The sequence below is a fragment of the Engraulis encrasicolus genome, chromosome 12 (genome assembly GCF_034702125.1).
Source record: "Engraulis encrasicolus isolate BLACKSEA-1 chromosome 12, IST_EnEncr_1.0, whole genome shotgun sequence".
Classification (NCBI taxonomy): Eukaryota; Metazoa; Chordata; class Actinopteri; order Clupeiformes; family Engraulidae; genus Engraulis; species Engraulis encrasicolus.
Window position 1 is genome coordinate 1,212,186 of NC_085868.1, and position 15,315 is coordinate 1,227,500.

At 42.7% G+C, this 15,315-nt stretch overlaps 1 long non-coding RNA gene across 2 annotated transcripts; it reads right to left on the minus strand.

Annotated features, from left to right (window-relative positions):
* Window positions 1–471: 471 nt before the first annotated feature.
* Window positions 472–5,482, minus strand: LOC134459177 (uncharacterized). Of its 2 annotated transcripts, XR_010036815.1 has the most exons (7): window positions 5,435–5,482; window positions 5,052–5,144; window positions 4,523–4,607; window positions 4,285–4,360; window positions 3,961–4,176; window positions 3,520–3,664; window positions 472–1,665 (listed from the first exon to the last, which is right to left on the minus strand). It is a non-coding gene; the product is annotated as an uncharacterized LOC134459177 (long non-coding RNA). The 2 variants fall into 2 exon arrangements; XR_010036814.1 differs by lacking the exon at window positions 5,435–5,482 and having other exon boundaries at window positions 5,052–5,370.
* Between the last annotated feature and the right edge of the window lie 9,833 nt (window positions 5,483–15,315).

Sequence of the window (15,315 nt, forward strand, 5' to 3'; positions counted from 1 at the left end):
AGCGACTTTCAGAAGAGGACATAATCAAGCCAACATCACAAGCAAATACAAAGTGCACAGGAGATATACAGAACAACAAGTGCAATTACAAAGAGGGGTTAGTTTTTTTTTTTTTTTTTATATAATAAAGAGGAAATAATGAGAACACACACACACAAACACACACTCACAAACTAAACTAAACTAAACATAATGTCAGGATTCTGCCCTGGGGCAAGGCCAGTTCAATCATTAGTCTAGTAGATTCTCTCGAAAGAGGAATGTCTGTAGTTGTTTCTTGAAGGCTGCAAGAGAGGTGCTTAGTCTTGCTGCCACTATCATCTCTTAACAACATTACCGGTGTATTACAAAACCCGAAAGTCTTGAAATTCTAAGTAGTGTTAAATATTCTTGAAAATAACATTCTTATGAAATAGGTTCCAACATATTGGAAGAAAAGACATTGTACCTTGGGTTAAGAGACAGTTCATCTGAATGAAAACTCTGCATTACATCAATGGGTCTTACATCTGCCACATCATATCATTTCACAATCGTCCAGTTTTACAACATATATATTTTTTAAAAATATGATGGTAACACTTTATTTTAACATTACATCGCTTAGCACTAATACATACAATGTTAACCCATTGATGCCTAAAGCACTTGCAGAAAAGGGTGCTGATGCCATACAAAACTCCAGGGCCAATGTTGCACAACGCAACATCCAGTATCAATGAGTTAATGCCTGTATAAGTAACTTGTAAGGCATGTACTAAGCGAAATCAGGTTATATTAGGTAATAAATCCCAAATAGTGCATGAACAAGGCATTTGCGAATACATGCCTAACGTATGTTTGATTTTGCTTAGTGCATGCCTTACAAGTTACTTATACAGCATACAGGCATTAACACTGTATGTATTAGAGCTAATAGATGTAATGATAAAATAAAGTGTTGCCAAAATGATAATCAAAATAATTCCCTGTAATAATCCTAACAAGCATGAACACAGATAAATTGCCATTAACTGGTAAATTATGGAGAATCGGTCCTTGAGAAGGGACACAAAATGCTCTTTCTTCAGGTGTTACTTGAAGCTGCATAGGCTGTCTGAATGTCAGTGGATTCAAAAGAGTCATTGAAAGATACTCCCATTTCTGTTGTTGTGGACTGGTGGTGTCTACGTAGGTGGTGTCTACATAGTAAGTCCTTGTACACTTGAACAGCCATCTTGGCTGCAAATTATCATCATATCCTGTGCATCTGACAAAGCGTGTACTTGACAAAGATGCCAAACTACTTTCTTGATGTCTGTAGTAACTATTTACATTTTGGGCATAAACACATGTTGAGTGATCACTGGGCTGCTGGGAAGCTTTGAGAGAAGTTGTAGTGCCTTTGTTCGTTTGTTGGTTGAGATGGGAACGTCATAAACATATTCAAAGAAGGTGAAAACAGAGCTGAGCTGTGCTGGATATAACAAGTTGCAGACCCAGTAAAGCTTGAACAGCTTGTCAATTGTGCAAGTCAGGCCGTCTGCAACGGGAATGGTCACACGGTCATTCCTGGCGGTTATGACAGACTCTTCAGGTTCCCAATGCAGACCACTAGTGATTGGGTTGTGGATTCCATCTCAGTGTCAGTAGTGCAGTGAAGAGGGATGTGAAGTTGGTTCCAGACTGAGAAGAAGTAGAAGAGGAGGAGGAAGAAGAAGAAGAAAAAAAAAAAAAGAGAGAGAGAGAGAGAGAGAGAGAGAGGAGAGAGAGGAGAGAGAGAGAGAGAGAGAGAGAGAGATATCATCAATAATACTTAATAGCAAGTTTTACTTAACTGATTGAAAGGTATGAAGCATACCAGTCAGTATAGCCGAATCAACTACACATACATTGATATCATGACATCTTCTTAGCTCTTCATTAAACTGAGTGAATTTAATTTCATTCATTTTTCATTTCATTATTTATATATACGTATGAAGAGTTTATTGCAAAACGGTGTATCTACCCTTTTTTTTTTTTGGCATTTTATTATTGAAAATGGCTGTCCAGAGGTCCTATCACCTATGTGTGAATTCTTGCCATTCAAATATTTTGAGAACATACTTTTTCAACTTACAGTATATCACGCAAGTGAGTACACCCCTCACAGTTTTTGCAAATTTGTGAGTATATATTTTCATAGGAAATCATTAGAGAAATTTCACTTTGACACAATGATTAGTGACCTTTTAACAACATATTTAACCGCTTAAATTTCTTGTTCACTCAGAAAAAAACTAAATATTAATGTTCAAACATTAATGTTTGAACATGTACTCACAAAAGTGAGTACACCCCAGATTAAAATCCAGTAGAGAAGGGGCTGTGTTGGCTCGAAATCAAACGAAATGAAACGGGATGAAAAGGGAGGTCATCAGTGTGCGTTTCAACCTTTCTTTGCATTGAACTTTTACATTTTGAGTCTGCACCTGGCTTAAATAGATTGGTGTGAGATTTGAATGCAATCCTATGGAGAATATCATGATCTGCTTCAGTAGTCACAGTGCATGTTGATATGCATGTTTCTTTTAGGTGTATTTCAGATTACCAATGTTGACAGCATCCATGCATTCCCAAACCATGTCAGTCCCACTACCATGCTTGGCTTTTGATAGGATACACATTTTTGTAAAACTTACTTGTTTACCACCACACATGCTTGACACCATCTAAAGTATATTGTTAATCTGGGTCTCTTCAGATCACACGACATGGTTCCAGTGATCCATATCCTTGGTCTGTTCATCTCTCTTGAGACCAAGATAAACAAATTTGCTTTAGATGGTGTCAAGCATGTGTGGTGGTAAACAAGTGAGTTTTACAAAAAAAGTGTATCCTCTCAGTAGCCACGCATGGTAGTGGGACTGACATGGTTTGGGGATGCATGAATGCTGTCAACATTGGCAATCTGAAATACACCTAAAACAAACATGCATGTCAACATGCACTGTGACTACTGAAGCAGATCATGATATTCTCCATAGGATTGCATTCAAATCTCACACCGATCTATTTAAGCCAGATGCAGACTCAAAATGTAAAAGTTTAATGCAAAGAAAGGTTGAAGCGCACACTGATGACCTCCCTTTTCATTTCAAGACGATTCGAGCCAACACAGCCCCTTCTCTACCAGATTTTAATCTGGGGTGCACTCACTTTTGTGAGTACATGTTCAAACATTAATGGGTGTATTTTGCTTTTTTCTGAGTGAACAAGAAATTTAAGCGGTTAAATAAGTTGTTAAAAGGTCACTAATAATTGTGTCAAAGTGAAATTTTTGTAATGCTTTCCTATGAAAATGTATACTCAAAAATCTGCAAAAACTGTGAGGGGTGTATTCACTTTCGTGATATACTGTATATGAAATTCATTTTGCAATGCGGTATACGTATGAACTTATACAGTATAATATCAGGAAGGAGCCAAGACTGACTTGCACCAACACAGACCCACACGCAAACACACCCAAACGCAAACACACACACATATTCCTACCAAAGATGTCAGCGATGCAGAGTCCTAGCTGGCCAATAGTGTGGGAGGTGTTAAGTTCCGCCTCTCCGTGCAGCAGCAGCAGGTTGGAGGATGGGACCTTTAGCTTGACTGACGGCTCTTCCACTGCATGCTTCAGAAGCTCTGTCTGCAACACACATACACATAAATATTACTGACACACACATCAGCTGTATAGGGTTATCTACTTTCCATGGCTTCCCCAACTATAAAACAGAATTATAATACTTCCTGTAAAAAGTCTTTGACTAGGCAAAGCGCTATACAAAACAGATGTACTGCTGTGTGTGTGTGTGTGTGTGTGTGTGTGTGTGTGTGTGTGTGTGTGTGTGTGTGTGTGTGTGTGTGTGTGTGTGTGTGTGTGTGTACCTGTGCTAGTTGTATTTGGTGTATGTCTGGTCTGTGGCGTATCTTTAAGTTTACCAGTCGTGCCGGTGTGTTCTGCTGATGCTGCTGCAAGCGTTTTCATTGGCTGGTTTTCCTGCGAGGGCGTGGACTGCATACGATGGCGATGTCTGCATCGTCAGACTCCTCTCCTTCATCCTCCTCCTTTAATTGGCTAGCTGCCGCAGCAACCCCGGCCCCTCTGGTGATGGACGCAGCAGGGAGCCAAGCGCATCCAGCCTCATGTTAATCTCCCTGTCACACACACACACACACACACACAATGTAAGGAAAGTTGAAAAGTCACTGTAGAGAAAGTGTCAGTGCGTGGCATGCACACAAGTGTGTGTGTTGTGTACTCACGTTAGTTTGCGGTTGGGCCGCCGCCGTGCCTTGAGTGGTGTGGAGGGGGAGGGGGGCGGAACGCCTCAGCACAGTCCTAACACCAACACATACACACACAAGGATGCATTAACACACATCAACATGATGGATATGGTAAGCATACAGCAATAAATTGGAAAAATATTGTATGTAGGGGCTACTATGTTGACTCATGGTCTGTGTGTGTGTGTGTGTGTGTGTGTGTGTGTACACTCACATTGTGCTTTGCATGGGTTTGGTCATCTGGTCAGAGTCATCTGAGAGTTCGGTACACTGCTTCCCTCACCATCGCTGTCAGAAATCTGTCAACCACACAATATACAGTCTCAAGTTTGCCATCCGTGTTAGCTGTAACTCATCCAAATACTGCTACTTTGTACAGCAGGCACATATTTACTGACCAAGTTGCTCTCTATGACAAAAGTGCTATGGGCTACTGTGACAGGTAAACAAGAAACAACAGGTTAACAACACTTGGCGCTAATTAGTTCTCTACAACTACAAACCGCTGCTGTTCCCTTCCGTTTGGGATCCATATCACCAAACTATAGTTCTCTTGAACTTAACTGCATTGTTATAAGAATATGGCTATGACAGCCTTAAATAGCAGGTTAAAATATGGTCATTGACATTTTGGTGACAAGGTCATAACTCTGTATCGCAATGAGGTCCTAACAGAGGCTCTGCATGAAAGTGTTTTTAAAGATTAAAAGACGTTTTAAAAGTAACTATCCTTTGAAAAATACCTGTACAAAATCAACCAGAAAAGACATCTCAGATTTTACACTGCAGCGGCTTCGGAGTCAGAATATGTGTGAGAACTGTGTAGCACTTTTCATCTGAAAATGAGAGCAGAAAATTGTACAGCAGTACTTAAATGTCACATTTACCAAAGTCTCTGTGTTATAACAATATCACAGTAACATATTTATCATAATTGCATACAATACAACAATAAGAAAAAAAAACTGAAAAAAAAAAACAACTAAAAAAACAAATGAAAGGAGGCAGAGGGCCTGTAAGTGGATGGCAATTAGACACATGATCACATAGACAATATGATACACATGGAAACACACACACACACACACACACACACACACACACACACACACACACACACACTTACCATCAGTCTGATCATCCAACTGTTCAATCAGAGTAGGAGCTTGGACAGCTGTGGCCACAAGACCTGGGCCCTGATTAAGAGAGAAGAGAGAGGGGGGCGGGGAGCAAGTTAGTGCCCAGTGCATTGAAGGTACTTAAAAAATCCTGTAGCCATAACTGGTGTTGATACCTTGGTAGTCGCCACACTTCACACGCAGCTGTTCTACTCTGCCACCTAAAACTCAAACTTTGAATCTTCTTTTCAAATGTTATGGTATCGTCACCAATTACAATTGCCTACAAAATCTCGTGCGTGGCCGTTTTATCCCTCGAACAGCGTACATCTGGCACGTCGCACCCTCCATCTGAAACAACTGCCGGTATTTTCCCAACACACCGTCATACGAGGTCTACCGAGACAAAACACGACAGCGTTGACCAGTTGCCCAGATCTACCATATTCAACTACATACTGAAACGGTGAAAACCACGACACTTACATGGAACTACGGTTCAAAGCTTGTATATTGACTGGCCACAACAACTACAACCAAGCCGACATAATGTGATTCGGAAATTCGCTTGTATCACCTTTCATCGAGCCAACACAAAACAGTGGGATACTGCTTGCTTTTACTGGTGCTATTCTTTATCATGTACGAGGGTGGCGGATGGTCTGATTTACATGATTTGACGCAGAACTGCTTACGTTTGAAGCGCTGAAGTTTAAAATCGCCTCTATGCTAGCTAGCCCTTGTCTTGCCCCCTCCGATACCTGCTGTTACTAGCAGCATCCACTTTTGCCCCACTACCAGTACTAGCTCTACGTCAATCCATCCGTGGTGTTTCAGTATCCTTACATAAATCCTGTCAGACTTTCTTTCATGCTCAGAAAATAGCTTTCAAACTTCACATCAGTTAAGTGCCGCCTGATTTCTTCCACACCAGCTAATTATCAGTTACCCTATTAGCAACCAATGTTAGCAAACCATCCAATATCACATTTCAAACCTTTAATTTTCCCAACACAACACGTTTTAACCATTAAGTTAGTCCACATGTGCATTAAAAGAAAATAAATATAATTTATAGTGCAAGCATTAAAGATCAATAGCTAACTGAGTATCAATAACTAGCTACATCTGATTGTAGGCTAGCTTAATGTTCACAGGATCACGGAGGCTGTTCCAATGTTCGTACAGCAAAACTTGTGAAGCAGGGTTTGATTTTAACCACACATTAACGGTAACACACGTAATTGTTACGAAATTATACCAATAAAGCGAATTACTTACGCCAGCCTCTCTCGGTGTCTGAAGTCAAGTCGCCGCATCTTGCATTTCCAACGGTAGAAAAGGCGGGCGGAAGTCTGCTTTCAAATGTCCACAGTCACGCGATTGGACAGCCAAACGGCCGTTAGTTTCTCACTTGTAGCGAATTAGTATTAGCACGACCCAGAAATGAACCTCTTAACTTCAGGTTTCACACATTCTGTGAAATCTTACACAAAAATGACACATAATCTGTCAATGCTGTCTACACATCCCAATGTGTTATTTTTTTTTTTGACACATCTGTTTAGGTAGTGTGTCCCACGGTGCATTGCACGTATCTCTCTTTCCCCACCAGATGTGAACAGAAAAAATAGCCTACTAGGAAAACTACTATGGCCTATTTAAAAACAAAGCACAAAAAAAGCAACAGCAACAATAACAATCATGTCGATTTCCCTCACCTGTTTTTGACGTCCAAAAAAGTGACCTAGACTGACGTCCGAATTTTGAACTTCATAATGACGTACAAATAGGGTCATTATTAGACGTCCAAATAAAGGACCTAGTTTGTACGTCATTCTAAGGTCCAAAACTGGTCATGGACCGACGGACGCAATTTAGACCTAATTTCAACGTCTATACGACGTCCAATGTTTAGTGGGAACGTCATCAACCTCTGTTGGAAGCCTAAGTAAGCGGTCACTTGGTTTTGTTGTGGTGAAAAAAATGACGAGTGTAAGGAAGAAAACCCCCACTGACATAATGACAATCTTGGGCTCTTTTGATCAGTGTCAAGTTGCATACAGTTTATGCCTAGACAACAACTAGAAACGTTTTGGCGTTGGGAAGGGGGGGGGGGGATGGTTGCCATTTAGTAAGCTCACTGACAGTGGGCCTATCTGTGGACTGGAGCAATTTGAAGCTGAAACATTTACATTTTATTATTATTGTATATGGTGCAGTTTGTGTGTGTGTGTGTGTGTGTGTGTGTGTGTGTGTGTGTGTGTGTGTGTGTGTGTGTGTGTGTGTGTGTGTGTGTGTGTGTGTGAGAGAGTGAAATATTGCTTTGCTTAACAAGGTGTTTGTATCTGTGGGACCTGTTTTCAGTTTTTGCTTAAGGGAAATGGTATGAATACTTTCATATATTGAGATTCACTGGCCAGGAAAATAATCAGGAAAATAGAGTTAGTTGTCCACCTCTCTATCTCCTACCCTCAAACATACTCAGAACTTCACATGCAGGATGAAGGGAACATGAGGGTACACTGCGACCATCTCCCTAAGAGGTTATTGTGAGTAGTGATAAAGCATTTTTTCGTGTGAGCTTTTTAATGTAGGCTATATTATATACGATGTCATAAATACCGATAGGCATTGGTGTCGGGCCCTCAGGCGTCAAAAAGTGCCCGGGCCCTTTTCAGATCCCAGTCCAGCCCTGCTTATTTGATAAGGGCAATCCATATTAATCAATACATCATTAGTGAAAACATCAATATTGATATGCCAAAGTTAGCATAGTTGCTAAATTTTGTTTATTATCTAAGCGGGTATCAAAAGCAATAGAGGGTTTGGTTGGGAGGCACTGCTCTAGTATGGAGTATATTATGCTATGTCATACATGAAGAGTTTTGTTGCAAAATCACGTAGATGCCATTTTGTGACTTTTGCATTTTATTATTGGAAATAACTGTTCAGGTGTCCTGTCATCTATGTGTGAATTAATGCCATTCAAATGTTTTTAAAGCCTTCTTTTTAAACCTATATAAAATGCATTTTGCAATCCAAAGCAATGCAATGCTCAATACAAAAATGTAAATTTCACAAAAAGTTTGAAAATGGATGTCATTTTGCAACGAAGTTCTCCATATCTACCTCTGTCCTCTCTGTCTCATCACCCTCCATCCGCCTCAAGATTGTGACGGCAGTCACGTCTGTGGTCGTGTACTAATCTCCCTCGCACTCTTGCTCTCTCTCCCACTTACCTCCTGACCACATCTGTCAGTCAGGGCAGGTAGCCAAAACCAATATATACTTTCACCATGACCATGACGACAGCCCAAATGGAGAAGTGGCCAAAACTCATCATCAGCCATGAGGATGGAATGTCCTGATGGTGTTGGTGTACTATTCTGTGTGGACTCTGTAAGGTGATGGTACTCAGGGGGGAGATATGATTGTATAATGCTGTGTGTGTAGTTTGTGTGTGTGCTGCACAGCCATCTGTAATGAGACTAACCCAAATGTATGTGTGTGTGTGTGTGTGTGTGTGTGTGTGTGTGTGTGTGTGTGTGTGTGTGTGTGTGTGTGTGTGTGTGTGTGTGTGTGTGTGTGTGTGTGTGTGTGTGTGTGTGTGTGTGCGTGCGTGTGTGTACGTGCCTGTGTGTGCGATTGCATGCATACAGTTGTGTCATTGCATATGTCATTGTGATTGTATGTATAGTTGTGCGCGCGCACACACACACACGCACACACACACACACACACACACACACACACACACACACACACACACACACACACACACACACACACACACACACACCATGAGTCATTGATCAAGCACACACACACACAGAGTCCAACATGCCCGCAAGTTGTATATGCTTCATTTCATTCAGTCCTCATTCAGTCCTCAGCTGTGCACTGCTCACCCTTGACCCAGATCGAAAAGGAGACTTTACGCTGAGTAAGGCCAGGAGAGGAGAGGAGAGGAGGGGAGGTGAGGGGAGGGGAGGGGAGATGAGAGGAGAGGAGAGGAGAGGAGAGATGGGAGGGGCTACTGTATTAGGTTGAGCTGCGCCGGCATATTTCACTCGCATGTGTGTGTATGTGTGTGTGTGTGTGTGGGGGGGTATTTATCCATGTATCCTTGTGTTTGTGTGTATGTGTGCATTTCTGTTTGTACATTTATGCATTGCTGTGTGTGTGTGTGTGTGTGTGTGTGTGTGTGTGTGTGTGTGTGTGTGTGTGTGTGTGTGTGTGTGTGTGTGTGTGTGTGTGTATGTGTGTTGCTCACTCAGATATGCCAAGCAGATGCCCACCCACACCAACTTACCATTCCCATCACTGGAATGGCATCACTCTCACACACATAGACACACAGACTCTCCCTCTCTCTCTCTCTCTCTCTCTCTCTCTCTCTCTCTCTCTCTCTCTCTCTCTCTCTCTCTCTCTCTCTCTCTCTCTCTCTCTCTCTCTCTCTCTCACACACACACACACACACACACACACACACACACACACACACACACACACACACACACACACACACACACACACACACACACACAAACACATACAGTTTACACACACTCTGAATTGTGCACGTAGCTCACACCCACAGATATCATGTGCGTGCCCTCTGCCATGCTGTAAGTCTGCTGCTGTATCCACTGCAGGACTTAGTGTGCATGTGGATGTGGTGGGGTGAGATTTTAGGCAGTTGCTTTGTGGTTTTGAAGTATCACGTGTGTGTGTGTGTGTGTGTGATTGGGGGGGGTGGGGGTTGACCGCTTACAGCTTTTGCAGGGTCCTGTGAAATCAACCGAAAGAGCCCCCAACTCTCAATACATACAGTACAATTCAATGGTGTTAAAATTCTGGGCCCTGCCTCTCCCTGGGCCAGGGACTGACCCGTTTGTCATGGGGCCTGAGAGTGACACAGAGAGTGGGAAAGAGAGAGAGAAAGAGAGAAAGAGAGAGAGAGAAAGAAAGAATGAATGAAAGAAAAACAATAACAATGTGGCCCAAACAGTGATGACCCCAGAAAGAGGAGCATTGTGTTCGCCTTTCAGATGACTTGTTTCAGAGTTATTATGTCAGACACACACACACACACACACACACACACACACACACACACACACACACACACACACACACACACACACACACACACACACGCACATCCATGCATGTGACCCAAGGTTACAAGTGTGTGACCACAAGACTAGGAGCCAAGGCCGATAGAACAATAGCTGAGGCCAGAGAACGTCTAACCTAAGAGAACGGTATCTCTCATTGGCTCACATTATAGCCCCGTTGGCGAACGCAGCCAAGTAAAAGATGAATGGGAGCCTATTGGGCTAAATGGCTCAGCAGGTACCAAACAGTGAACAGATGTCAGAGAGCATAGACATAGACACTGTGTTGGCTATCTAGATGCGTCAACAGCTTTGCCTGTCGATCATCTGAAATATTGTCACTCATTTTCTCCATGGTGTAGGTACTATTTCACCTAAAGTTCAATTAATTTCCCCTCATTTTACGAATGCCCGCCATTTTGTAAAATACATTACAGACGCCATTTTCTACTGTACCTGGTTTGAATTACATAGCCTACGTGGCCCAGCCCCGCCCCCTTCCCATAAAACCCAGGTCAAGGTGTGAATCTCTTGCCTGGTTAACACCAGACCTAATCACAAGTGAGATTAGGTCTGGGGAGTTGCCTATTGTAAATTCCGTAGGGGAGAGAATACTTGGCTATTATGACACACTGCCCTGCTCTCTGATTGGGCAGAGAAACTGTTAAGGTCGGAATGCTTGGCCATTATGACACAGTGCCCATGATCTTGGACGTTATGAGTCATCCTCACCAGACTGTCTTTCAGATCGAAACGATTGTGTAGAACTAAAGGCAGTATGGGAGTTCCCAGGCTAGTGAATCTCCCCCCAAGGCCCGACTTCCTCCATCGAGATGTGAGACGTGCCGGAACACGTCTCCTTGGAGACGTCTATTTTAGAAATTATTGAAACTGTAAGTTATCTTGGCCAGGTTAACACTACGGTCGATATATTTCTTCCTTCAACCGGTTTTCGTTTGTATTGCATTCGGTTGCAATATTTTGAGTGACTTTTGCAAACACTGCTAGGAGAGCAGTGAGTCAGGACACACGAGGAACTCACGTGCTATAGGATAACTTTTGTACGGACAATTGTTAATCTTTTTCTAGTACCGAAATCAAAGGAACCTCCCTGGAGTCGAAAGAGATTCGGTTGAGGCCTGATGGTCTGTCCCCAAGAGAGTGGACAACCGTTACAGTTACGCGTGGAAAGGATCCACGTGCAACCCCTTTCTCACTTGGCTCCGTAGGCACGGCAAGGATCATCGGATTACACAACGAAATACCCCTTTCCTTTCCCTGTCCAAAGACGCAAGACTCTTTGGACATCGCAGCCTCGCGCGCCGGAAAACGCGCTTGGAAGTTGGAACGCTCGGCCACACACAGGACCCGAGCATCTTGGAGAACAAAGAAATTTGCGTGCACGAAGACGCGCGCATTCATCTCGCCCCGAGAGATCAAAAGGATTTTCTCTCTCTTCCTACCAAGGATAACGCAGTAAGCACTGAATTGGGCATAGATATGCAGTTAGAACTGTTACATAGCTTTGAGGAGTTGTGTTTAAATATCCACACCTGTAGAGTGTGATATATTTTATTTTGGGTTATTTTGTTCTATCTGTTCTTTCTTTTCTTTCTCTCTTTCTCCCCTCTCATCACCACAAATAGCCACACGCTATTCTTAGTTTACAGTAGTTGCAGTATTGCCATAGGCCTACATGCACCCACATGTAAATTATCCACTCACAGAGATACACGTACCAGTGTTTTAACCCATAGAGTTATCGAGTCGAGGACGTAAGCTATTGTCGGAAAAGAGCGCCAAGCGCTCCCTTTCCCTTCCCCCACGTATACTGTAGCCTTTAAACAAAGGACGGTATTATCTGATCAGCTTGAATTCTTATCTTGAAGATAGTTTCCCGCTTCATCAGCCGAAAGCTTAACGCCCCTCCTTGTAACTCATATTTCGGTTCTGCGCGCGCAAAAATCATTTGAGCCATAGTTCATACAGAACATACATCTCTCTCTCCCTCTCTCTCTTCCCCTGTCGCTCCACAGGAGCGCTCCGCAAGGAGCAGAGCGGCGTCCCACAAAGCGCGCGCCACTCGCTCCTCCTTCTCTCTCTCTTTTTCTCTCTCTCGTATAGCGTACACACACACACACACACGCATAGCGCATCTTCTCATACCCCGTGTATATATTGTATATTTTACCTAAGTTCTTATGCCCTGCAAGTCACATTGGCTGTATCAGTGTTATGACCGGATGATGCTTTTACAATAAATGTGCATTGTGGTGAACTGTGTTTGTCTTATTTGAACAATTTCTACGAAGTCAACCAGAAAAGAATTCACACAAAACTTTCAGATTATTAGTCAATAATGGTCATGATTTTATGAGACGGTCATGAAACGTGCTTTATGCAATCATTAATTAGACAATTGGCGATTCCATAAGTACACACCTACACATTATTGATACCCAGCGCGAAGAGTTTAACACACTCTTCATGCATCATTTCTTATACTCTTATTCCTCACATATAGTAATAACACATTACATATTTGGAACTGTATAAGAATTTTATACTTATTAATGTAATTATAATTACATTACTGTACTTCCCCTACATTTAATGGTGCCCATTGCAGGACCTACGTTTAATGGTGCAAGCAGTGTGAGGAAGTTATCCACACCCAATAATGTAATTTCGATTGCATAACTGCAATTTTACCTACAATGGTGAGTTTTGTGGTAACCGCTTTTTGTAAAAAAATAAATAAAAAAAAAGTAATTATGAACCAACGCATAGGCCTACAGTTCTTTTCATCTCTCTCTGTTCACTGACTGGTGATACACTTTCTCTAACAGGCAGAGGCCAGACTTGATGCTCATAAATGCTCATGTCCATGGCTCTGTGACTGAGCTGCTGGAGGGAAATGAAATTGAGTGGAATGGAACAGAGCATGGCAACCCGACCGAAGCCCGACAGGCCGGGTCGGAACCCGACGGGCCGGGCCGGACTCGGACAAAAAAAATAGAATATCTGTCGGACTCGGGTCGGGCTCGGGCTTGAACCAAACAGACATTGTGAAAATTGTAAGCAATCAGAGGAAACGTTTCAGTTCATGCAAACGGCAGTTTTGTGATTAAAAAATAAGTAATTGAATATGCATAAATGAAAATGTTGGTAGGCTACTCGTGCGAGTGATTATTATTGGCTGTATGCACGCGCCAGTTACCAGTGGCAACATGGACGCTCACTCCCAGTCAGCCGAGCAGGAATGCCGAGTCAACTTGCTTTCTTAATAAGCGCCAAATACAGTTGTCAGTGAACGCGTGGTCTTTTGTTGTAGGCCTAGTGTAGGCCATGTTTTAGCATGCCTTCGGTGCTGTCTTAAATGTTGAACATAAAATGACGAAGTTTGTCACTGCATTGCTCGCCAAGGATTACATTTCCAGCAAGGGGTAGCAAGGAGCATAATATGGATTAAAGAAGACGCACACGCTACGTGGAGTTGCCTAAGGTAGGGGCGAAGAGGTTTCCTGTTACTACTTTGTCCGCTGTGACATTTCATGTCCTTCACGTAGGTTCTTAATTCTTGTCACTTTTACTGTAGCCTACAGTTGTAACTATGCGCGTGCAACCTTTCCTGATTTTATATTGACCGCATGGACATCAGGGGAAATGACATTCTCTTGGAGGGCCGAACAGGCTACTGTTCTTCGGGGTGAACTTATAGCCCATCCTTCTTAACGACAAGGAGTGGCATCTTCACCGGCTCGCAGGGATTTATTTGCACTAACAGTAACGTAACAAATGCGTCCATAGCCGCGCTGACTGCATCCAAACCGTATTCGTTAGTTTTCGCCTTTCTTATCCTCTCACGCCCCTCCCATGCATTTGATCACAGCACCCAACATCTCTGGTCTAACCGAAAGAAACATAACGTGTGCTGTCACATATATGCGTGTGTTTATACTTAGGCTACTATGCGTGCGTAACTAAATTAGGCTACAGCAAATTGCCTCATCCTAGTTGCCTATCCTGGCTATTTATCACGTGCTATTTTGAGTATGAAGGAGGCCACATAGAAAATATTGCTTGCGCACAGGTTCTGTTGTTATTACAGTGGTCTCGGGCTTCGGACGGGTTCGGACACAAACATTTTAATTAGTCTCGGGCTCGGGTCGGGGTTGATCACTTTTCTGTCGGCTGAGGGCCGGGCTCGGACAGAAAAAAACGGCCCGAGCCACGCTCTAGAATGAAGCCCTGTAGTAACTTTTGGTCTATTTCAATTTTTTAAAATTTTAGCTGTAAGTGAATGTAAAAATGGTCATCAACTTGCAGAAAAGTGTTCGCAACTACTTCTCAAAAACTGGGACAGAAGGGAATAGAGTTTTTGACACAGGCATGCAATGATCATTGCAGTAGGCTATTACATCACGTTACAGTAGCCTACATGCATTGCACTTTGCTAACACTTATCTAAAATGACTTACAGTTATCTACAGGGTATTCCATGGAGCAGTTTGGGCTTAAGTGCTCAAGGGTACCTCAGCCATGGAGTGAGGTGGGGAGTGGAAGGGTATATGACCCTCTGATCTAAAGCCCATCTCCTTAACCCTTAGGCCACGGCTGCCCCACAACCTCATTCAAACTAATTCAATTGTGCCAAAGTCATTGCAAATGTCCAAACAGTTGATTAGGCTACTTTCTCTTGTCCTCAGAGCTTTTGTGAAGTGAGTTGATGGGTGAGAAAGGATGCAATGATATTTGTGATCGTT